This window comes from Pongo abelii, chromosome 7, assembly GCF_028885655.2.
Source record: "Pongo abelii isolate AG06213 chromosome 7, NHGRI_mPonAbe1-v2.0_pri, whole genome shotgun sequence".
Lineage (NCBI taxonomy): Eukaryota > Metazoa > Chordata > Mammalia > Primates > Hominidae > Pongo > Pongo abelii.
In genome coordinates, this window is record NC_071992.2 from 143,030,050 (window position 1) to 143,052,985 (window position 22,936).

Genomic DNA, 22,936 nt, shown 5'->3' on the forward strand with positions numbered 1-22,936 from the left:
ATTCCTAGTGGCTGATAAAAAGCTCTGTTTTTCAGCTTGCTTCAGTCCTTTTTTCCACATTCACCTTAAAGCCAAAAAATATATAGCAAATATAGCTGGGTTGAAGAACGTGACAATGCACTAGTTATTCTTTTCTCTTCAGATCCACCCTCCTCTGTGCCCCGGAGGCTGAGCATGTGTACTGCATTTCCCAGAATGCTTTGCCTTCTGGCATCTGGTTGGTTTCACCCAATGGACCTCCACATGTAGGGGTGGTCACAGCCTTTCCCAGTTGCTATTCCCTGGGTGCTTCACTATTTCTTAATGGTGTTCCCATCTTTGGTACAAGGGATGTTCATAAAATTCTTCTTAGTTAAAACTTTCAGAGTTCCATTTATTTCCTTCCAGAACGCAAATACGATATAAAATTGTACTGACCAGTACAGTACAAAAACCATGCCACTTTCTCATAATGTTGTCTGAGAAAAGTTACTTAATGTTTGCATCTGTAAAATGGGCATCCTGGTACTTCTTTGTCAGGGTCATTGTGAGGGCATGCAATTAATATTGGTTTTACTTCTTTTTCTTCCATTCTGGCTCTCATGAAAGAAGCCACAGCCAAAAGAGGATTAATAAGCACTGAAATAAGCATATATCTTATCCCCCAACTTACATCACAGCATTGTTTTTTTATGTGTGTTTGTTTTATTTAATGTGAAAACAATTATTTTGTGTTGACTTTGACACTTTCTCTTGTCCTAACACCAACATTTTCAAAAAATACATTTTCAAACAATGAAATTAACTGTTGCACAGTCTCCTTCTGATTGAGAGCCTGTGTTTTATTCAGCCTGGTACAAATGCCTGAGAAAGCATGCTATTCCAACCAGTGGGAGAGGAGCCCAGTGGGACTGTGTGTCTGCTGCTCCATTCATTGTAGAGGTTAAAGTGTGTGTCTGTCTATAAAAATAGCTTGCTGGACATAACTTACACCCCAAACCCTGTATCTCCATAAATAACTCCTGGCAGTTTCATTACAGCCTGGGGCACCCCAGCTAACACTGGCAGCTAACTTAACTCCAATCAATCTTTCTAATGCCTTTATGGTTTGGTTTCATTAAGACCCAAGGCCATCACTCACCCAGTGCCTGCTCGGCCGCCATGTTGATTTGTGTCTCCTTATTGTGTGAATGAATATGCATCCCAGAAGACCTGAGATTTCCTCAGGAAGACAGTGCTGCTGCGTGTTCCCTATTTATTGCTTAGTACAAGAATATATATTACCTTTTATTATATGCCTATTAGACAGTAAAATCTGGTGAGAGATTTCTATTGGAGGGTAGTGAGCACAATTACAAATTTGGAAATGATGTGAAATATACCCTTGCAAGGATATTCAATGGTTTATCAAATGCTTTTTTTTTCTGGTGACATGGATTAATTCATAGCCTATGTGAGATCATTAGGTTCCTCCTTCCCCTCACACCCTTATTTCTGCTTTTTAGGCTTTGTTTAACTCTTATTTATGCCCCAGTATATAGCCAAGAATTGGCCAATTTGAATGAAAAAGGGACTGCTCCTAGCTCTCTGGTAAAACCCCAGAAAAACCAGTGTTTCTCTCTCATTTTCTGTAGAATTTGAGGTAAATATCCAGGTATTGAGGGAAAGAAGAGAGAGAAGAAATTTAAAAGATGCTTCTCTGACAGAGTAACCAGGAACTACTTCATCTGGCTCAGCACAACTACCTGCAATGTGGTCACCTCAGCCTGCCCCCAACACCGTTCCCTTATAAAATCTGGAGGTGAGAAAAATTGGTACTTAAGTTAAAGCTTTAACCAAGCAGTTTTCGATTACATAGCTAGAATTTACTCAGCAGATCCTAAAGGTTCACACTAACCTTGGCAGGGTCTCCGTGGCCATATTTTCACAGTTGACTTATTTTTGAATAATTTCTGCAACAAATTAGATATGGGAAGCTTTACCTTGAACCTCAGTCATGCATTTTTTCTCTTTCTTTCTCCTTCTTTCCTTCCTTCCTTCCTTTTTTTCTTGCTTGCTTGCTTTTTTTTTTTCCCCTCTTAACATTATCCCTAAACCCCTCTGGAATTTTTATCATAAAGGCCACAGGAGATGTTACTCGGTGTTTTGGCCTTCAACTGTGTGTCCATAGTGGATTTTAATAGGTAGACTGAAGTAGGTTTAACCAGTGCTCACTCAAGGCATCATTGAGAGGTGGATGGAACTTATCTTTCCAGCTGTGTCCCCTCCCTCTAACTTCTCTCTTAGCTTGTGTCAGCAATAAACTCACCCTTACCTGTCACCTCCATCACTTCCAGATCCCTAGTGACCTTATGCATTCTACTCGGTTTATTGCTTTCCACTCCAGTCCCTTGCCTCTATGCATGACACACACGTAAATCTTGGTTCGCATCAGTCTTTATAATCTCCACGACAAAAATGAAACAAATAACAACAACCCCTTGTAGTTAGTCCCTCTGCCTTCTGAATCAATGATTTATGACGTGTGTGTGTGTATGTGTGTGTGTGTTGGATACCTTGGGATGATGGTGGAGAAATAAAATCAGAATCTCTGATAAGGAAGGATAGCTTGAAAGAGCATACTCAGCATTATGACTTTACATTTAGAAAATAGAGGAAAACTCTTTGTTTTCTTATATAAATTACAGAATGTAAAAAAGGCTTGCCAAAACCTGGACAGACTCCAAGAAAATATTTTATTTTATATAAAAAAATTACAAAGTGCAAACGTGACTTAGAAACAGCCAGGAAAGAAGGAAAAGTAGTTATTTGCCATTGCACCAAGGAAGGGTGTGGTGTCACACTTCCTTGGAGAAGGGATCAACATTATGAAGGAAGCTTATAAGGATTTCATTTGTCAATTTCACAAATGGAATCTGCTTGGCTAATAGGTTACATCTCCACTGTAGCCTGTCTGTAATGGAAGTCTGGTAACATTTATTAATAAAGCAGTTTGATGCTGAAGACTGGAATAACAGAAGTGACAGCAAATGGGAAACTGGGCCAGTTTTCTGATTTGTGGCTTCAGGGTGTGAGAAGGTTTCTATCACAAGCTTAGAGATGAACAAAATGTCAAACACATGTCTTCTTTCCCTTGGTTTAATATTTCTTGCCCCATGTTGAAGTATAAGTATCCTTAGGAGCTGTAGTTCTTTTAGACAAGCCTTAGTCACTATCACCTCAGACTTGACAGGATTCTCTTTCTAAGAGAAAAATTATGTGGCAGAGCAAGAAGAGTGTATTAGGACAGTGAGCAACTGAAAGGGAAAAGGAGGTATCATAATTTGCGTTTCAGCACCAGTACTTCCCAGCCCCTTGTATCCTTACCTGTTGCCATCTAACCTAGTAGTTCTTCCCTTAAAAGGGGTACAGTCAGGGGAAAATCTTCATGACGCTGGATTTGGCAATGATTTTTTCACTATGATACCAAAAGCATAGGCAACAAAAGAAAAAAATAGATAAATTAGACTTCATCAAGGTTAAAAACGCTTGTGTATTAAAGGACACAATCAACAGAGTGAAAAGTTAACCCATGGAATGGGAGAAAATATTTTCAAATAATGTGTTTGATAAAGATTAATATTCACAATATATAAAGAACCTCAACTGAACAACAACAACAAAATGAAAAGTCCCAATTAAAAAGTGGGTGAACTATTTCAATAGACATTACTCCAAAGAAAATATGCAAATGATCAGGAAGCATATAAAATGATGCTCAAAATCATTAATCATTAGAGAAATGCAAATCAAATTCACAATGAGATACCACTTGACACTCACTAGGATGGCTAACATCAAAAAACTGGAAGATAACAAGTTTTGGTGAGGATGTAGAGGAATTAGAACCGTTGTGCATTGCTGTTAAGAATGTAAAATGGTATTCCTGCTCTGGAAATTGATATGATAGTTCTTTAAAAAATTAAATAGAGAAAAAGGACTTCTGTCATGAGTGGCCTATGTAGAGCAACCAGATTGCTCTTCATGCGGAATTGACATCAAGAGCTTTCAGAAGCGTATGTTTTGGAAGTTGGGCAGCTGGTAATCACTGGTCTTGGCATACTTATTATTAAAAGAAAAAATTTAAACAGCATTGCCATATGATCTAGTAATTTCTATTCAGGGTATACACCACAAAGACTTGAAAACAGATGACTCAAACAGATATGTGTACACCCATGTTCATGGCAGTATTATTCACAATTACCAAAAGGTGGAAGCAACTCACATATTTGTTGGTGGATGAATGAATAAGCAAAACATGGTATAAACATACAATGGAATATTATTCATCCCTAAAAAGGAAGGAGATTCTAACACATGCTTCAGCATGGATTGACCTTGAACAAATTATGGTATCAGGGCAAAGAGGATTTTCCTTTCCCTTCCTTCTGAAAGTTTGGTAATTTGAGTCTATAAAACAAACTGACAATAGACAGATTAACAGGAGAAAAGGCATACAAATTATTTATGGGCAAACGTACAGGAACCACAAAATACAAGACTCAAAGAAGAACCAGATTACTGAGGTATTTATACTGTACTTATGACTTCAAGACCACTGTGTTCTCATGTCAAGTTTCACTGATGGTTCTGTCAGTAAAAATTTCACCTCAGCTCATAGAATGTGAAATTGAATGAAAACTTAGAGATTATATAGTCCAATTCTGAATGTGAAAACTGAGGTTCCTTCCAAGATGATAACCTCAGGGATGTTTCTCTTGACAGACTCTAAACTGGATGGTTCTAACAGAATTACAGAATGATGAGTGTTTCTGCCCCTAATCTCTGGGTTTAGTAAACAGAACATTTATTCTTGATCCCTGCCTTTTAACTGAGCCACACAAGTCTAGGACCCATAGAAGAGGTAATTTATGGGCCTATGAATCTTCATTTGCTGTTCTGGAGAGCATAATTATGACCTTTGATTTAGACGTTCCCCAGAGATGCAGCTGAGCTGGTGCTAATAGCCCTTAGCTATTCACTGGGACATCATTTCTTCCCATCAGGACATTAATTCCGAGGAATGCTTTGGTTCCTCAATTGGCAATTTCCATCACTCATTTCATGACAAGTAATTAATATTCATTAAGAACTCATGGGACATCTAATCCTCCCCTGTATTGTTTAAGTATCTATTGTCAGCAAGAGAGTTAGACTTGGAGCCCAAAGTCCTAGTTTAAGTTTTGGGTCATTTCCTTCAAAATTTATTTATAATTCATGCCAATTATTTATCCTAATCACCAGATACACATGCGCACGCGCACACACACACATGCCAAGAAACAAAAACTAGGCCGAGTGCAGTGGCTCACGCCTGTAATCCCAACACTTTGGGAGGCCGAGGTGGGCAGATCACCTGAGGTCAGGAGTTCAAGACCAGCCTGGCCAACATGGCAAAATCCTGTCTCTACTAAAAATACAAAAATTAGCTGGGCTTGGTGATGCATGCCTGTAATCCCAACTACTCTGGAGGCTGAGTCAGGAGAATCGCCTGAACACAGGAGGTGGAAGGTGGAGTGAGCCAAGATTGCACCACTGCCCTCTAGCCTGGGCAACACAGTGAGACTCTGTCTCAAAAAAAAAAAAGCCAGGCACAGTAGCTCACACCTGTAATCCCAGCACTGTGGGAGGCCAAGGCCAGCAGATCACCTGAGGTCAGGAGTTCAAGATCAGCCTCAAGACCAGCCTGGCCAATGTGGTGAAACCCTGCCTCTACTAAAAATATAAAAATTAGCTGGGTGTGGGGGCAGGCACCTGTAATCTCAGCTACTTGGGAGGCCGAGGCAGGAGAATCGCTTGAACCTGGGAGGCAAAGGTTGCAGTGAGCCAAGACCATGCCATTGCACTCTAGCCTGGGCAAAAGGAACAAAACTCTGTCTCAAAAAAAAAAAAAAAAAAAAAAGAAACACAAAAACAGACTTTTGAAACAAAAGCACTCCACATTTTGGTATTACTTTAGTATTTTCTATTTGAGTCTACTCCACTTGATGCTGTTTCAATCTCTTAGACTTCATTTTGTTGTTATTATTGTTTTTAATGGTAGTCAAAATCACTTTAACTGATTTTTAACCTACAGATTGGTAAACATTATGCAACTTCACAACAAACAAAGATCAACTCTATATTTGTAAGTGCATTTTAAAAACAGCATTATGTAATTAATTCCTAGGAACAATTGCTATATATAGGTATATATAGAGAGCTAAGTTTTGTTTATTTATCTGCTTTGGGTGTTTGTGGGCTCTGCAGGTGTTTTAATCATCATTTCACAAATGTGAAAACTCAAGTTTGGAGAAGACCAAAGCCACATAACTGGCAAGTGGCAGAGGCTGGGTGGAAACCCAGGGCAGCTGACACCACATTTCATACCCTGTCTACTTTTCCATGCCACAGGCATGTCTATAAGTAAGGAGTTACTGTGTCCTAAAACAAAAAACAGGAAGTATCTTGAACAAGAACATTATATTTGATTGTACAAAAAAACTAGGTTCTAAGTTCTTCCTGCCTAGGACTCTCATATGCTTTTCTAACTTTAGAGCTTGGTGGTATATCAGTGCAGATGGAGATCTGTACATTTAATCCAAGAACAGAAGATGAGCTACACCTCGCTCACGTCCTTCCCGGTTAGTATTTTTCTCTGACGGTGGGACCTTGAAACAGCTGTGAGACAGTGTGCTAGTCTCCATGAAGCCTGAGATATTTTTAACACCTAAATTTCAATATTCTTATTTTAGCTTCTGTCATTAGAAATACCTCCCCACACTCCTTTATGTCTCTCCAAAGACATCTATTAGTGAATGGTTATAAGACACATTGTTCCTCTCTGTCTTTACCTATAACCATCCGTCCTTGCAGTTCACGTGCCTGCCATACTAAACTACTTGGGGCCCTCTGATTATGACTTGCCTATTACATTTCCCTTTCTTTGTATATGCTATTTCCTCAGCCTAGAGAATCTCCCCCGATTTTTGACTGAAGCACTAATTACTTCCCCTGAATCCTTTTCTAATGCTCCTGACTGATTTGAGTTGTTTTTTTTTATGCTTCCATTGTGCCGTGTGTAAATATGTTATCCAGAGTTGATCATGTTATTTTATCATTTTGCAAAACAAAACTCTCTAATTACTACAGCTAAGAAATAACAATTCTTTATTCAATATCATATTGCCAAGCACTTGAAGCCCACATCGATTGTTTTGCCTGCCCAGGTTCCATTTTGCCTACATCTAAAGACTGCGTCAGGGCTCTGATTTGGGGATCTCCTCCTCTTCCATTGACACAGTTGGTAGAACTGCGTCAGTCAAAATGACCCACAATCTCCTGGCCAAGAGTGAGCATATGATTCAAGCTACACTAGCTAGATTATCTGTTTTTTCCTAGAATTTGAATCTTAAGTGGAATGACTCATGTATTCTCTTGGTACAAACCAATGGCAAACTAGATTGAATATTAAGAAAAAAACATAACCATAATTGCACTACTTAGCTCAAAAAGATACACATTTCTTTGCATAAAAGTACCTGAAGCCATGGACATCAGTGAATGAGAGTTTGGAATTTGACCCCACAACTCTTTCTGAATATTTGTCCAATATCACCATGGGGCAATAATTCTAAACCACCTTAAAATATTTAAAACCTCTGCATAATTGAAAGACACCATAAAAAGTTAAAAGACAAGCCACAGATTGGAGACTATATTTACAACACACATAATGAACAAAGAATTAGAGCCCAGAATACATAAATAAATTTTGCAAATCAATAAGAAAAAAAAGAACAACTAAGTTGAGGAATCCACAAAGGATGTGAACAGGGAGTTCACAGAAGAGGAAATATGAATGATGAATAAACTTATGAAAAAAATACTTACTCTCACTAATTATTAGAGGAAATAAAACCATGGAGATATCACTTCATACTGACTGGCAAATATAAAAATGTATGAACTGTTCCAGGGGTTAGAAATGATGTTAGAGAAATCAAACTCTTTTTAAAATTAATTTTTTTGTTTTTGTAGATTTACTGGAGACTTGGAAAGTCAGGACAGTTCAGGGGTGACGGATGAGAAATCAAAGTCTTATACAGCAGGTCACTGAATAACATCTTTTTAATCAAAGTCGTTTCATTCAAGGTCATTTCATTCAAGGACTTTTTGTGATAATGTTGATTTGATAAAAAATTGGATTTATTATACATCATTTTGTTTAAAGATGCAATTTTCAAGAAACTAGTCCTCACTTAATGTTCTTAGATATTGACTTTGAGTGAAACATTGTAGTGCTATACTAAGGGGAGCATAAGGTGATAAAATAGCTTTGCGGCACTGTCTATTAATGTTGAAGACATGCCCTTGTGCCCCAGCGAAATTCTCACATATATTTAAGAGACGATATGTATAAGTATATTTATTTCAGCATTGCTTTTAGTAGCAGTGATATGTTTTGGCTGTGTCCCCATTCAACTCTCAACTTCAACTTTATCTCCCAGAATTCCAACATGTTGTGGGAGGAACCCACAGAGAGGTGACTGAATGATGGGGGCTGGTCTTTCCCATGCTATTCTCATGATAGTGAATAATTCTCATGAGATCTGATGGGTTTATCAAGGGTTTCTGCTTTTGCTTCTTCCTCATTCTCTCTTGCTGCCACCATATAAGAAGTGCCTTTCACCTTCTACCATGATTATGAAATCTCCCCAGCCTTGTGGAACTGTAAGTCAAATTAAACCTCCCTTTTTTCCCAGAATCGGGTATGTCTTTATCAGCAGACATTAGTCCATATAAAAACAGACTAATACAGTAAATTGGTACCAGGAGTGGGGTATTGCTGAAAAGATACCCAAAAATGTGGAAGCTTCTTTGGAAATGAGTAACAGGCAGAGGTTGGAACAGTTTGGAGGGCTCAGAAGAAGATAGGGAAATGTGGGTAAGTTTGGAACTTCCTAGAGACTTATGGAATGGCTTTGACCAAAAGCCTGATAGTGATATGGACAATAAGATCCAGGCCGAGGTGGTCACATTTGGAGATGAGAAACTTGTTAGGAACTGTCACAAAAGTGACTCTTGTTATGTTTTAGCAAAGAGACTGGCAGCATTTTGCCCCTAGCTTAGAGATTTGTAGAACTTTGAACTTGAGAGAGATGATTTAGAGTATGTGGTGGAAGAAATGTCTAAGCAGCAAAGCATTCAAGAAGTTAATTGGTTTCTGTTAAAAGCATTTCATTGTAAAAGTGAAACAGAGCATAAAAGTTCAGAAAAAATGCAGCCTGATGATGAAGTAGAAAAGAAAAACCCATTTTCTGGGGAGGAATTCAAGTTGGCTGCAGAAATTTGCATAGGTAGCAAGAGCCTAATGTTAATCCTCAAGACCATGGGGAAATGTCTCGAGGCCGTGTCAGATATCTTCACAGCAGCCCCTCCCATCACAGGCCCACAGGCCCAGAAGGAAAAAGTGGTTTTGTATGCTGGGCCCAGAATCCATGTGCTGTGTTCAGCCTAGGAACTTGGTGCCCTGTGTCCCAGTCACTCCAGCCATGGCTGAAAGGGGCCAACGTACAGCTTGGGCTGTGGCTTCAGAAGGTAGAAGCCCCAAGCCTTGGCAGCTTCCACGTGATGTTGAGCCTGCGGGTACAAAGAAGTCAAGAATTGAGGTTTGGGAACCTCTGCCTAGATTTCAGAAGATATATGGAAATGCCTGGATGCCCAGGCAGAAGTTTGCTGCAGGGGTGGGGCCCTCATGGAGAACCTCTGCTAGGGCAGTGCAGAAGGGAAATGTGGGGTTGCAGTCCCCATGTAGAGTCCCTACTGGGGCACTGCCTAGTGGAGTTGTGAGAAGAGGGCCACTGTCCTCCATACCCCAGAATTGTAGATCCACCGACAGCTTGCACCAAATGCCTGGAAAAGCTGCAGACACTCAATGCCAGCCTGTGAAAGTGGCCAGGAGGGAGGCTGTACCCTGCAAAGCCACAGAAGTGTAACTGGCCAAGACCATGGGAACCCACCTCTTGCATCAGCATGACCTGGATGTGAGACCTGGAGTCAAAGAAGATCATTTTGGAGCTTTAAAATTTGACTGCCTTGCTGGATTTCAGACTTGCATGGGCCCTGTAACCCCTTTGTTCTGACCAATTTCTCCCATTTGGAATGGCTGTATTTACCCAATACTTGTACCCCCATTGTATCTAGGAAGTAACTAGCTTGCTTTTGATTTTACAGGCTCTTAGGAGGAAGGGATTTGACTTGTCTTAGATGAGACTTTGGACTGTGGACTTTTGGGTTAATGCAGAAATGAGTTAAGACTCTGGAGGACTGTTGGGAACGCTTGATTGGTTTTGAAATGTGAGGACATGAGATTTGGAGGGGCCAGGGGCAGAATGATATGGTTTGGCTGTGTCCCCATTCAAATCTCAACTTGAATTGTATCTTCCAGAATTCCCATGTGTTGTGGGAGGGACCCAGGGGGAGGTAATTGAATCATGGGGGCCAGTCTTTCTTGTGGTATTCTTGTGATAGTGAATAAGTCTCATATGATCTGACGGGTTTATCAGGGGTTTCCACTTTTGCTTTTTCCTCATTCTCTCTTGTTGCCACTATGAAAGAAGTGCCTTTAGCCCTGTGCCATGATTATGAGACCTCCCCAGCCTTGTGGAACAGTACATCATATTAAACCTCCTTTTCTTCCCAGTCTCAGGTATGTCTTTATCACCAGTGTAAAAATGGATTACACTGTAGTTAGACAAGTAGTTACAAAAAAATCCAAATATCTAATACAAATTACTAAATAAAATTGTAAATAACCAATGTAAATTAGTCAGGTTTCAGGTGCAGGACCTTGAAATCACTTGGGCGATTTAAGTGGGGAGGGGGAACATTTAAGGGTAGTAAGTGGCTGAGAGAATCCTTGGGGGAAGCACTGAAGAAATAGCCTAGAGATGCCTGGTATGGCCTCCAGAGTCACACCCCAGAACTGGGCCCCAACAAAGAGCAGCTGCCTCCTCTGAGATCAGCATACCTCTGGCTCCAGAACCAACCTGTCATGACCACAAGCAGGAAGTTTCCAAGATAAGAAGCTGGAGCGGCTGATTCTAGAACATGCTGCCTCTGCTGTGTGAGCTGCTCCTGAAGAAAGGATGCCCCTCTTGGCTGTTTCTCAACACCCACAAAGCTAGTGCCTGGACACTGGAAACTCTGCCATCACTGGTGCAGAAAAACCACCTGCTCTGTGCTTTCCCTCCAGCCTCTGCTTTCCAGCAGAAATGCAGAGCAGAAACACAGCGTCCATCTCACGCCTTCCTTTCAAATCTCACACAGGTGCAAACTAAGCCACATGTACAGTACGACTTCTAAGGGAGGCTGAGAAATATAGTTGGGAGCTTTCTGGGCTTTCCATTACCAGTCACACTGGAAGAAGGATAGAATAAATGTTGAGTGCCAAAACCCGTATCAGTCTGTGGTGGATACTCAGGTCCTCTGCCCAGATCCTCTCTTCAGGCTGGCACCCAGCTTCCTCAGTGCTTGGATTTCCAGGGGCCAAAGGCTCAAATCTGGGAACTGTCCTTGCACACTGAGAACTGGCTCACCCAAGGCTATGCTTCTTCCCAGGGACCAACTGCTAATGATTGGTTAATCTGGTGATACTAAGGACACTTCACCTCCATTTGGGACAACCCTGAAGGCCATCGCATTTCCAAAGCTCCTTGTGGGATAGGCTGAGACCCCTGCCACAGCCAAATCTCAGTTCAACCCTCCCTCTTCTCAGTCTTCCCCTCCTCACTTTATGTGTATCTTCCAAGAATACTTCCTAACAATCCGTACCATGGTCGATTTCAGGGTCTAAGAAACAAAATAAAAAGAGAGACAGAGACAGAGAGAAAACAGGAGCAGGAGGAGGAGGAAGAGGAGGAAGAAGAGGAGGGGAGGAGGAAGAAGATGGAGAATTACCTAGATCAAGCTTGTCCAACCCACTGCACTCAGGTCACATGTGGCCCAGGATGGCTTTGAATGCAGTCCAACACATATTTGTAAACTTTCTTAAAACATTATGAGATTTTTTTTTGTGCAATTTTTTTTAGCTCATCAGCCATCCTTAGCATTAGTGTATTTGATGTGCGGCTCAAGACAAATCTTCCAGTGTGGCCCAGGGAAGCCAAAAGATTGGACACCCCTGATCTGTTAATGGGCTATTACACTTCAATGAAAATGAGCGAGCTAAGCCTGGATGAGTAAATTTGGTTAAAACTCAAAATAAAAATGTTGAGCAGAAAAGGCAAGTCGAGAAACAATGCCATATATTTTTTATGTATCCAAATATATAATAAAATAATAGAAACACGTACGTAAAGGATGAGTGTCATGACCATTGAGAGACGAATATGGAATGAGAGAGGAATATGGAATGAGATAGGAGAGGAAACTCAGAGTACCTTCCATTGTATCTTTATAGTTGATTAAAACAAATATGACAACATGTAATTATTTGGTAGTCCTGGAATGTTGGGAACACAGTTTATAAATATATATAAATAATGTTTGTTTTCTATGTTTGTCTTTATGTTTTAAAAACGGTAAAATGTGAAGAAAAACATAAAAAGGAAATGGTTGGTCCTGACTCATCCTCATGTTGCATCCTCTAGGGCAAGGCATTCCTTCATGCACCGTGGAGCCTGGGACTGTTCATTTCCTGACCTTTGGTAATCAGTTCTTCAGTTATCTCTTTAATTCTTAGCAGAATATGTTTCTTTTGTTTCCAGTCAAAGGGCACTGATACATCACTTGTATTAGATGTGTTACATTATTACTTATTTAAATAATCAATATAATAGTGAATGTAAAAATACTTTCCAATGCTAAAGAACAATTACTATTTACTGGAAGTTTTCAAGAGAGCATAATCTTGTTAATCAAATTCTGAAATCTGATGAAAAGGGGTCTTCAGGACAAGTAGATTTGATGATGTCATTCACTGCTTAAGGACCTTTCAGTGATAACCGTTTGCCAGAGCATCTTAACACTGCATGTGAGGCTCATTCCCATCTGGCCCACATTACCTTTTTGGAGTCACTCCCCACTCCCACTTCATTCTGTTTCTTTAGGTTCTCGCTCCTCCTCTTCCCTCAGTCTAGGCAGCCTCTCTGTTGAAGAAACTCTTGAACATTCCGAATGCCTAGTCCCTAATCCCATGGTTTGGAGGCCTTCCCTACCCTACCTCCCTGGTAGAAGGAATTCCTCTCTCAGCACAATAGACATAGTCCTGGGACAGCTCCTTTCTCATTGTGCCAAAAAACCTGTGTGCTTACAGGGACTGTGCCTTATTCACCTCACCATGCCACAGACCCTGGCACAGAGCTGCTCCTCAAAATGTCAGTTCCCTCCCAGAGTGCATGCACAGCTAAAACCAACAAGGAGGTCTCTTCTCTCCCAGGGATGGTCTCCTAGCCTCTCTTTGGTTCCTGAACAGTAGGCCAGAGTGGGGTTGATTAGGGTTTCATCTGGGTTAACCAATCTCACATTGAAAAACACATAACATACAATTTACCCCCTTAACCATTTTAAAGTGTGCCATTCTGCGGCATTAAGTGTATTCACATTATTGTGAAAATAGATCTCCAGAACTTTTTAATCTTGCAAATAAACTCTCTACCTATTACCAAACAAGTCTCTAGCAACCAGCGTTCTACTTTCTGTCTCTATTAATTTAACTAATTTATATACCCCTTATAAATGGAGATGTTTGAAAGCTCTGCTGCCTTCAGCCCTCAAGTTGTTCTCCATGATCTTCTGGAGGCATCCCAGGCTATGTCTCTGTAGATGCCAGACTTTACTCACTTGGTAAGTAGTTGTCCTAGAATGACAGCACTTGGAATCTTCTTTAAAAGCAAGGCTGGAGGAAACCTCTCACTTGTGGAGCACCTGCTGTGTGCAGCCACATCTGTGCCTGGTGTGTTTATGAGCATCAGCTTGTTAATCTCATATTCTCCAGATGAGGTGACCAAGGCTCATAGAGGGGAAGGTACTTGATTAGAATCCCATACCCAGGAAATGGTGGGGACTAGGTCTGCCTAATCTTCTCATCCTTTCCCATTCCCCTATCTCGGGAGAGACATCTTGTACAGTTCTACTCCAGTCACTTGATTAAATGTCCCTGGAAACTTACCCTAGACTGTTATGATCCAAGGCAAAATGACAAATGACTAGAAAGGAATAGAAATCATCCTTTAATCATCTCCAAGGCCGTAAGATGCACATTAATGACTTTCTAGGGAGGGAGGTACAGTGCTTTCAGAAGGCAGTCTCAAGTCTGGCTGAATACTATCAATAACAATAACAATAAAATAGAGAAAGCAGGGAGCATGTGGAGAGGGCTGGTGAGGACTTTGACACAGTCAAAAGTTCACATTCAATAAAGGATATTCATATTTCACATTGAATTTCTTTGTTAGCCCAGACACCTGCAGGTCATTTGGAGAGATTTTTCAGGTTACCAGCTTGATGGTCTTTTTCAGGAGGAGAGACACTGAGCACTCCCAAGGTGAGGTTGAAGATTTCCTCTAGATAGCCGGATAAGAAGACTAGGAGGGATGCCTAGAAGATGATTAGCAAGCATATTTCTACCTGCCATTTCAGAACTGTGTGTCAGCCCACATTCAGCTGCTTCTTGTGAACTGAAAAGAGAGAGGTATTGAGACTTTTCTGATGGCCCCTCTAACACTGTAACACGGTAATCTGTGTGTGTGTGGGTGTGTGTGTGTGTCTGTGTGAGTGGGGGTGTAGGCTTCTTCAGTTTTCCCCACTTTTTTCTCTGTCCTGACTGAGAAACAAAAAGTATTTTGACCTGTCCAGCTGCATGATTTCCCCTGTCGGCTTGAACCTGAACTGGGGGCTTGAACATTCTAAGGCGCTGATGAAGGTGTTTAGGTTGTTGCTTAAAACATTGAAAGAAACTAGCCTGCGGCTTTAGCCAGATCTCTTAAACCCTCATACAAACTCCATACCTCAACCCCCGTGATGCGGACTTAATGAAGTAGAACATCTCTTTCGTTCTATGTCTATTGTGAGGACACGCTGAAGCCCTGTCTGTGTGTAAATTCCCCTAATAAATGCTTTGGAATAATAAATGAATGAATGAATGAATGAATGAATGAATGCTTTAGCCTGATCACCCTGTTATTTGGTGCTTCTTTCTTTGGAATCCCAGCTGGCCCCACCTTTGAACAGTTTGGGGCTTTCCCTTTCAGGAACTCCCCTGCCATGGATTAGAGTAGACAGACCACTGTGTGAATTCTTATCCAACTGAGAGCTGCTCAAGCAGCGACTGAGTCTTACTTTTAATTATGGTGAAAGTAAGGATTAATCAGCCAAACGGATTTTACTGGAGCCCTCTGGGATGCAGAATATTGATGAAGATAATGCAAGCAGTCAGGAAGCTCTGCATGAGATTCTTTTTAAAAAATTCATGAGACAGTGGCTCACGCCTGTAATCCCAGCACTTTGGGAGGCCGAGGCAGGCAGATCACAAGGTCAAGAGATGGAGACCATCCTGGCCAATATGGTGAAACCCCATCTCTACTAAAAATACAAAAATTAGCCAGGCGTGTTAGCGCGTGCCTGTGGTCCGAGCTACTTGGGGGACTGAGGCGGGAGAATCTCTTGAACCAGGGAGGCAGAGGTTGCAGTGAGGCAAGATCTTGCCACTGCACTGCAGCCTGGCAATACAGCAAGACTCCATCTCAAAAAAAAAATCATGAGAAAAATATAACATATTCTACAAGTATTGAATTGACAATATACACACATACATGTTTGTATGAGTTTTCTCGTGGGAATACTTTCAACTACATAATTCGCATTGGATAGGATGCATCCATTCATGGGATATTTGTTGAGAGCCTGCAATGAAATAGGAAAACCTGGCAGGAAGACTAGAAGAGGAACACTAAAGATGAGGAGGAGAGGGCACATTATCAGGGCACAAGGTGGTGAAGAGGGAGGATGCATTTGAAAAGAGGTTAGGACAATGCTTTTCAGAAAATGTTCTCCAGGACAGAATGGTTTATTTGGTGTTAAACCATAGGCCCTGGAACCAAGTAGACTTGGATTCAGATCTCATCTTGGCTACTTCCTAGTTCTTTGCCTGGGGTTGTTATTTAAACTCTCTGTATTGTGATTTCTTCATCTATACGTAGGAATGGTAAGAATATCTACATCATAAAGTCTTTCTGAGGGCCAATGGATAGGTTATGTAAAGTTCTCAGCACAATGGTGAACATATAAAAAGCAGTCAGTTACATTATATTATTATCATTCTCATCATCATTAATTTTACAATGAAAAGCATCCTGAGGTCAAATACGTTTGAGAAGCAAACTTTTTAAAAATGTTAAATAGAATTCTTTACTGCCAGAATTTATACATTGTACATCATGGGGACTGGGGGAGGATTTTAAAGAGTCCAGTGCTTTTCCAATGTGTTAAGGCACAGACCTATCCTCACTCCTCCAAGTTCCATTTGTTTTTTCTGATGATCTTGCATATCATACTCCTATAAATGCTAGTGGTCTAGGACAAAGTGAAGGTTTAGATCAGAAGCCTATAAATAATATAGGATTCAGGGTGGGCAACTGAAAGACAGGAAAAGATGATAATTTCTGAGTGAAGGCAGGCAGGGAGAGGCAGCTATGTCTGCTTATCTAGAGAAGGATGGCTAGAAGTTGATTGGCTTTTGGACATCTTATGGTGGGAATTCTGCAAGACCAGAGGGACTGTTCCCTTGCCTCTGAGACAGTGGAGGCTGGTATTCATTCTGGTTATGCTTTGGCCTTCATATAGACCAAGGCATCTCAACACTCTGCACTTTTTTTCACTTCTTATGTGTCCATCCTTTTTCTGTTCTCCCACACAAATAGTCTGGGGCAGCATCTCGGCAGCAGAGAATTCATTTGTTCACTCAGTCATTCACTTACTCATTTGTTCATTCTATTTTTCAACACATATTTCCTTCAACAAACTATTATGAGTGACTTACCAGGTTCCAGGCATAAGAATAGCTCCTGAGGACACAGAAATGGAGAATATTCAGTCCTAGCTCTGAGGAAACACAAAGGCTCTGAGAATAGCACGTGAATTTCTGTCTACCTGGGGAAAATCTCTATAAGCAACTATTCTAATAAAATATGATGTCTTCTATAATAATAATAAATAAAATATTCTTTGGATGCATAGTTTCTGTGATCCCAAGCACTCACCAATGCTGTTCCCATCATGCTCTTTATATGCTAGGATCTTCAATGATCCCATACCCTTCACAAGGCCTTCTGGTCCCTGGGGTAAGAAGATTTCCATCTCCTTTCACTGAACTATTATCAGCAGCCTATCTGACCGCCCCTAGTCTTTCAGGGCTTGGATGTGAACTGCCCTGTATGTGACTTAACTCCTTTACAAAATTGTATTCTGGACAGCAGAAATTACATCTAATATTATATTTACATGTCTCAGAGCACAAAGATCTTATAATGCATTGTGATGGTTTGAAAGTTCATCCATACATTTTTTGACACTCCTCCCTTCAAGAGGTGAAGACTAATTCTCCTTATCTTGAGTGTGGGCTGCACCTTTGCAATGTACTTCTATTGAGCAAAATAAAGCAGAAGTGATAGTATGCAATATTAGAAACTAGGTCATAAAAGATAGTGTGGGTTATGACTTCCTTTTTGAATCAGTTTCTCAGAGAGGAAGCAGCTGCTACATCACTAGGACACTCAAGAGGTCCATGTGGTGAGAAACAGGCCTCCTGGCAACCATCACAACTAACTATCCAGTCCTGTGAGGAAGTCACATTGGCAGCAGTTCTTCCAGCCCCATTCAAGCCTTCAGGTCTTGAAGGTTTCAGGCAGCCCAAGCTGACATCGTGACTGCAACACCATGAAAGGGCCTTAGCCAGAGCCACCCAGTTATGTCATTTCTAAGCTCCTGACCCTCAGAAACCATTAAGATAATAAGTGCTTGCTACTTTAAGCTGCTAAATTCTGGATAGTTTGTTATATAGCAGTAGATTACCAAGAACCAACATACATGTATACTTGCTCTATGAAAGAAAGAAAATACTTCTTAGGCCACCAGTGTCATCCATGTTGCTGAATCCTATGGATACTTTTTAGTATTTATTTTACTTGTATTCCGCCTCACTCAACACAGAAGCAGAAAACGTCTGTTTTCTCTTTTGAAAATTATTATAAAATATTTCTGTATAAATTCAAGTGTTTCACCAATCTCATTTTCCTTCTTACCACCCCCAGAGGTAATTATTTTTTGAAATTTATATTTATTATCCCCATGCATGATTATCTATCATCTATCTATCTATCTATCTATCTATCATCTATCTATATTGATATATCTATCTATAGATATCTATCAATATATCAATATCTATCTACATATATGGATTGATAGATAATCTATATTTGGCAGTTTATTAACATTGATATGAGTGACACTCTTGTGCAACCTACTTTTTTGTGAGTGCAGCATTCTGACGTTTAATCTACGCTGACACATATAACACTAGAGCATTCATATTAACTGTTGTCTGGTATTCATTCTATGACTACACCATGATTTATTATTAGTGCTCCTTTGGGGGCATTTAGGCGTTTTCCAATTTTTCGCTCTTAGTAACATCACTGCATTGTCATTCTTGTGGATGAATATTTAACTCCATACATAAGAGTTTCTCTAGGGTACATATTTATTTTTAACTTTCTAGATATTATCAGAATAATTCTCAGAACTGTTGTACTAACTCAAGCTCTCATCTGATGTATATACAAAGTACCATTCTTCCACATCCTTACCAACAGTTTGTATTAACAGGTTTTCTTTCTTTTCTTTTCTCTTTGTTTCTTCTTCCCTTCCTTCCTTCTCTTGAATTGACGTAAGATATAATTTTTGTTGTATTATTTATAGGGAAATTGAACATCATCTTGTGTTCCTTGGCCATTTATGTTTTCACCTCTATGACTTGTTTATTTACATATTATGCTCATTTTTCTTTTCAGTCATTTGCCTCTTTTGGATTGATTGGTAAGAATTATTTATAAATGATGTATATTAATATTTTCTTGAATAAATGGATAGCTTGTCTGGGACTTATTTAAAAAAGAAACTGTGGTGTCTTTCCTAAGCAGAAATTTAAAATTTCAGTGCAGGCAAATATAGTTTTTACAGTTTAGGCATTTTGTGTCCAGTTTAAGAAATCATATACTCCTTGGTATGAAAAGGTGGATACATATTTTTGGATACACAGATTTTACTTTCTCACATTTAGGTTATTAATTCATGTGAATTTGTTTGGAGTAGGTGTTATGCAAAGATCTTACTATTTTTTAAAATAAATATCATTTCCTCAGCTTTATGTGTTGCATAGTTCATTCTTTCCCCACTGATTGACTGTATTCAAATATCAAAATGGCCACAGATCTGTTTCTGAAGTCTCTGTTTTATACCATTGGTTATTTTTATCTGTTAATAGGCAACTGCCACACTGTTTTAATTGTTATAAATTTCTTATAAAGTTTGATATCTTATCCTATAAATCATATTTGTCATAGATATTCTTGACACTTTTCTTGTACAAATAAATGTTAGAAACAGCTTGCTTTGTAAATAGCTTTTTGTGATTTTGATTAGAATTGCATTTAATCTTAGATCAATTTCAGAATTGACATTGCAATAATGTTGGGGTCCTCCATTCATAAATATGGTTATCACCAATTCATTTAGATCTTTTTAAATGTACTTATAAAGTTTTGTAAATTTTTTCTTAAAGAACTTGCAAATTGTATACTAGAACTGGCATTTTAAGCACATTTTAAGCTTTCAATTTCTTATATAACAATTGTATAAGATAGCAATTGATTTTTTAATCAACCCCTTTTTCTTCAACTTTGATTTGCTTTTTATTAATTCCAATGGTTTGAAATATTTTGAGATTTTCCACTTAAATTATCTTATTGTCTGTTAAAAGCAATGGTCTTGGCCAGGCGCGGTGGCTCATGCCTGTAATCCCAGCACTTTGGGAGGCCGAGGTGGGCAGATCATGAGGTCAGGAGATCGAGACCATCCTGGCTAACACGGTGAAACCCCGTCTCTACTAAAAACACAAAAACCTTATCCGGGCGTGGTGGCGGATGCCTGTAGTCCCAGCTACTCGGGAGGCTGAGGCAGGAGAATGGCGTGAACCCGGGAGGCGGAGCTTGCAGTGAGCAGAGATGGCGCCACTGCAATCCAGCCTGGGCAACAGAGTGAGACCCCATCTCAAAAAAAAAAAAAAATCAATGATTTTGTTTTTTCCTTTCTGATCTTTATTCTTTTCTATTTTTTTGTCTTATTGTTCTGGCTAGAATAGTCATTACAGGGTTTAATGGAAATCACAGAAGATATTCCTGACATATTCCTAATGTTTTATTATAAAGTATGATGTTTCTGTAGGTTTATGGTAGATATTCTTTATTAGAACTTTATTTTCCTTCATAGCACTTTATAAAATTTGACTATGTAATTATTTTTGACTATATAATAATTAAAACATAATATTTGCAGATTATTTTTGTAAGTACTTGTTTAATGATCACTTCTGTCTAATTTTGTTGCTGGAACATAAATAGGTTTAAGGAACTATTTAATAAAGAAATGAGTGCACCCTTAACTTGATCACTTTACACCTCTAATGAAGTTCTGGTAAAGTTATTTCCCCAGTCTTATTCCCTGCCTTAAGCTGTGATGTTAAATTCATAGTTGAAAGAGGCCTTGGACATTATTTATTCTAAACCACTCATGTTTCAGATTGGAAGTCTGCAAATCAGAGAAGTTAAGTGACTTCCCTGAAGTTACTCAGACTGAGGTCTCAAGAAGGCTTTTATGGTCCTTCTTGAGATGACCCCTATCTACTTGAACAACTTCATGTTTCAGGTACTCTTGTCTTATATTTCTATGAGTGACTTCAGTATGTCATGCTCTCTCTTTCCTGAATCTTCATACTTGTTTTTCCTTTTTCTGGAACAATCTCCTCATACCCACCCACCTTCCCTCACCTATTTCCTTCTGATCTCAGGTCTTAGTAAAAATATCACTTGCTCCAGAAAGTCTCCCATGACATGCTCACACTTGGAGTATCTATAAAACCTATACTTCTCCCATCATAGCATTTATTTCATTTTAAGCTATCACTTTCAAAATTATCTACTGACATACTGGACTTAAGAATTCTGTGCAGAAAGTCGCCGCACCAATCTTGCTCACACTTTTATTCCCAGTACCTAGCCCAGTTTTCAGTGCTTAATAAATAGGCCAGCAATGAATGCACTTTCAGTCAGTGAATTTATATATTTTCCTTTATAACAATAAAAGGTCTCTGCTTTTATTAGACTGATAAATATTCAAAACTCTGGTTGGAGATAAAGGCAGCCCTTGCTTGATATAGTAAATGTGTATCTGAAGAAGTAAATTGAATTACTTTTAAATGTTCTAAAAGAGATTGCTATTTAAAGGGTTTATTTAGTGGATCTTTTCATGAAGCAAAAAATGTAATTTTAAAAGTAAGCGTTGCTTACCCTTTTAGCCTCTAAGACTATCGGAGCTTGTAGAGCCTCGGGGCGTTGATGGCATCTGCCTGTGGCCGAAGGGGATGGAAGTAGCAGTTCTTGCTGGATGTGGGAGAAGATGAAACAAAATGTTTGAACATTAACCTCACTGGCATATTTTTGCAAAACATTTATGAGACAGATTTTTGACCTCTCGATAGAAATCAAGGATGCCAATCCCATTTACAGATGAGGGAACTGGGAGATCTTGCCCTTTTGCTTTGAAGAAATCTAGTATGGATAGGTAGTCCCCAAATCACCACATCACAGAATATCAGGATTGGAAGACATTTCTGAGATCAACTGGTCCAATTCCCCATGGTAGAAATGGGGAAACCAAGGTCCAGCTGTAATTAACCTTGCCAAGTTCAGAAAAGTTATTTACTGATTGTCTGGACTGAAACACAGACCTTAGGACTCTGATTCGGATGAGCTCCCTATTTATGAACTGATTTCCTTATTCAGAAGTCGAATGATCTCAGGATTGAGATCCCTTAGGATGTGTGCAGCACCCTAGTTGAGAACATAAAGTGTGGGACCAGAAAGATCTGGATTTCAGTGCAAGCTCCCTTACTTAACACCTCAGTGACTTTAGGCAATTTATACTATCTCTAGGAGTCTCACTTTCCTCATCTGCAAAAGAGTGCACAGTAATAGTATCTACATTATAGAGTGTATACATCCCTTATAAGGTGATGTGTACACAAGAAGCTTAGATAAGAGCCTCGCACACAGCAGAAGCTCAGTAGTGCTGATAATGATGATGATGAAGAGGATGATGGTGACAATAATGATAATGACGATGGTTTTAATGATGAATGGGCTTTTTCCTTTGTTACTTCCTCCTACCCATAGATAAATGGGCACATGTCCATCTTCTGTAATCTGAGATACTTAACTCAAAAACGAACCACAAATTGAAACAAGTGGCTAGAAAGAGGTGGTTCTAGGTGTTACATGGATAGCAATTACCTGCATTTAAGCTTGTTAAAAGTTAATGTGCTGCTTACAGCCTCCAATCCAACTGAGCTGATGTCTAGCTCCTGCCTAAAAAAAAACTACTGAAGAGAGACTTTTATTTTCTTCTCTTTTCTAGTTCTCTTCTCACCTCTGCCTTAAAAAATAAACAAACTCTTAGCACCTACATTAATAAGTAAATAAGATGCTAAGAAAAGCCTTCATGTAAATCCAGCTCTCAGGAAAGGTGAGAGGAACATTCTATAGGTTCTAGTGTTAATGATGATTGTTTTACAGTTTTCTTCTCCTCCTTTCTCTACCAG

At 39.5% G+C, this 22,936-nt stretch overlaps 1 long non-coding RNA gene and 1 other non-coding gene across 3 annotated transcripts in view; both read left to right on the forward strand.

The window, feature by feature from the left end:
* Window positions 1-22,936, forward strand: part of LOC129047538 (uncharacterized) — a 165,002-nt gene that overhangs the window by 118,608 nt on the left and 23,458 nt on the right. The gene's annotated exons all lie outside the window — the stretch shown is intronic.
* Window positions 3,951-4,083, forward strand: LOC112134806 (U11 spliceosomal RNA). Its single transcript, XR_002916157.3, has one exon. It is a non-coding gene; the product is annotated as a U11 spliceosomal RNA (small nuclear RNA).